The sequence below is a fragment of the Pongo abelii genome, chromosome 11, assembly GCF_028885655.2.
Source record: "Pongo abelii isolate AG06213 chromosome 11, NHGRI_mPonAbe1-v2.0_pri, whole genome shotgun sequence".
NCBI classification, from domain to species: domain Eukaryota; kingdom Metazoa; phylum Chordata; class Mammalia; order Primates; family Hominidae; genus Pongo; species Pongo abelii.
This window is the reverse complement of record NC_071996.2, coordinates 96,678,354-96,681,715: the sequence shown is the minus strand read 5'-3', so window position 1 is coordinate 96,681,715 and position 3,362 is coordinate 96,678,354. Positions and strand designations below refer to the sequence as shown.

At 32.7% G+C, this 3,362-nt stretch overlaps 1 pseudogene; it reads left to right on the top strand.

Moving 5' to 3' along the window:
• Positions 1-2,760: 2,760 nt before the first annotated feature.
• On the top strand, positions 2,761-2,967 carry LOC112132351 (protein transport protein Sec61 subunit gamma-like; annotated as a pseudogene).
• Positions 2,968-3,362: the final 395 nt, after the last annotated feature.

Sequence of the window (3,362 nt, the reverse complement as noted above, 5' to 3'; positions counted from 1 at the left end):
AACATCATATTAGTTATACCTTCTTAGGGAATTTTAAAGCGTTAAGATTTAATGCCTATAATTCACATAAATTTTATGAAAATAAAAGGAAATAAATGTAAAGGTATATGTTTTTATCAGATTGTGACCCCTGTATTACAGAAAAGCAAAGCAGACAATGATTACTAAAAGCATTTTTTGCAGCAACACTTAAAAAGAACAAATAGTCATTAATTAATATTAGAAGTACAGTTTTCTATTCATCTGTAAAATGCATTAAAATTGCACAGGAAAAAAATCCATGATTAGATGTGCAATTATATTGATTCACTAAACATGAATATACTACTAATTCACTGAATTAGCCAGAGCTTATAATATAATATCTCTAATGGAATAAAGTCAAACTATGTGGAATTAGTTTCTTAAGACAAAAAGATATATACTCTGGAGCACATACTCAAAATATATTACAAAGATTTCAGAGGCTAAGTGAAGAGCTGTGAAGTTTCGATGCCACCTTTGACAATTAACGTTCCTGAAAACAATGTCACAGTAGTGAAAACTTCATAAGAAAGGTGTGTCATTCTTGTCTTTGAGACAAAGTTACCACCAGAAATATGGCTTCATTAAGTGAAGAAGAAAAGAGACAAATTAGGGGTTCCAATAGAAAAAACATAAATATAATTTTATTTGCCATACCCAAGATTAATTAAGCCTAGTGTTCTCATAGTGACAGTCTAGAGTATTGTACCATTCTACACAGCTATTCTAACAAGAATTCAAAACATAATATTCCTTAAATAAACTCCCCTTTCCCTGTATATATTTGTGGGGTACATGTGATATTTTGATACAAGCATACAATGTACAATGATTAAATCTGAGTATTGAGATATCTATCACCTCAAACACTTCTCATTTCTTTGTGTTAGAAATATTTCAAATCTACTCTCTAGTTATCTTGAAATATACATGCAATAAATTATTACTAAATGTAGTCACTCTATTGTGCTACTGAACACTGGCGCTAATTTCTAGTAACTGTATTTTTGTGCCTATTAACCAGCTCCTCTTGACCCACCCTTTCCAATACCTTTCTCAGCTCTTGATAACCATCAGTCTACTCTTTACTTTCATTAGATCACTTTTTTTTTTTTTTTTTTTGAGACAGAGTCTCATTCTGTTGCCCAGGCTGGAGTGCAGTGGCGTGATCTCGGCTCACTGAAAGCTCCGCCTCCCGGGTTCACGCCATTCTCCTGCCTCAGCCTCCCAGGTAGTTAGGACTACTGGTGCCCGCCACCACACTGGGCTAATTTTTTTTTTTTTTTTGTATTTTTAGTAGAGACGGGGTTTCATTATGTTAGCTAGGATGGTCTCGATCTCCAGACCTCATGATCTGCCTGCCTCAGCCTCCCTAGATCACTTTTTTAAACTCCCATATATGGTAAGAACATGTGATATTTGTCCTTCTGTGTCTGGCTTATTTTATTTAACATACTGACCTCTAATTCCATCAATGCTGCTACAAATGACAAAATTTTATTATTTTTATGGCTGAATAATATTCTATTATGGATATATGTGATATTTTCTTTATCTTTTTATCTGTTGATGGGCACTTAGTTTCATTCAATATTTTGGCTATTGTGAATAGTGCTGCAATAAAAATGAGAATGCAGATATCTCTTTAATATATTGATGTATTTTCTTCAAATATGTATTCAGCAGTGGGATTTCTGGATCATCAAGTAGTTCTATCTATAGTTTTTAGGGGAACCTCCATATTGGTCTCGATAGTGGTTTTACTAATTTACATTCCTACCAACAGTGTACAAAGATTCATTTTTCTTCACATCCTTGTTAGCTTTTTATTTTCTATCTTTTGGATAAAACCCATTTGATTTCTATTTCTCTGATGATTGGTTATGTCAAGCATGTTTTCATATACCTGTTGGCCAACTCCTTGCCATTTGAATAGTTTTAAAATATTTCCTTCCATTCTGTAGATTGTCCTTCATTCTGTTAATCATTTCCTGTGTTATGCAAAAGCTTGTAAGCTTGATGGGATCTAATTTGTCCATTTTTTGCTTTGAGTGCCTGTGCTTTTGAGGTCTTACTCAAGACATCTTTGCTCAAATGTCCTGAAGCATTTCCCCAGTGTTTTCTTCTGGTAGTTTTATAGTTTCGAGTCTTAGATTTAAGTCTTTAATTTATTTTGATTTAATTTTTGTATGGCAAGAAATTGGGGTTTAATTTTATTCTTCTGCATATGTATATCCTGTTTTTACAATACCATTTATTGAAGAGATGTATGTTTCCACAATGTATATTTTTGTCAACTTTGTCTAAAACAGGTTGACTGTAAATGCATGGATTTATTTCTGGGTTCTCTATTCTGTTTTTACTTTACTTGTAATCAAGGATATTTTCATTATTCTCACTACATAAGTGTTGTTGATTTTGAATTTTAACTATTCCATACTTGAAAACCCACGTATAAGTTACTATTTTCAAATGTCTCCTACTTTCAAAGTCATCTTTTTTATTATTTTCATTGATAGAATGATTTATGTATGTATGGTCTTATACCTAGATTATTGCAATATTCTCTGCTGTGTTTTCCCAGTCTCCTATCTATCCACATTAATATTTTGACCCAATTGCCACTGAAATAATTACTATAAATTACCATTACGGACACAACCCTATTCAAAAATATTTGATTGTCTCCTCAAATGAAAGAACATGGTTTGGGCATCTTAGCTGGTACAGGCAATCATGGATCATGTAATACAGTTTGTTGAGCCAAGTTGGCAGTTTGTAAAGGACTCAGTTCAGTTGGTTAAAAGATGCTCCGAACCTGAGAGAAAAGAATTGCAGAAGATTGCCATGGCAACAGCAATAAGATTTGCTATAATGGGATTCATTGGATTTTCTGTGTAATTGGTTCATATTCCTATTAATAACATAATTGCTGGTAGCTGAATATGTTTTGGAAGACTGTTTTCCATCTTAGGGATGGGTGAACAAGTGAGGGTTTGAGAAGTTCATGGAGTGAAAATTTGCTGAATATTTTGTGGTTTCTTCCTTTTTATTTCTTCCAAGATGTTTTCTATTTCTAAATTAAAATAACATGAAAAGAAAAAGGAAAGAAGACAAAGAACATTGTTTAAACACTTAGAACAACATTTAAAGATTTCCATATCAGAATTTGTGGAGGCTGTACAATGAAAAATTACATTTTCAGTAATAAAAGTCATTGTGTAAGAGGAGGATCTACTATCAGGCAAGGCTGAAACGAAGGAACCTTTGGCAGCATAAATTGTTGGGCTACTGAATTTGTTATTTATCCCATATTTGTTTTGTCTTGTGTCATACTA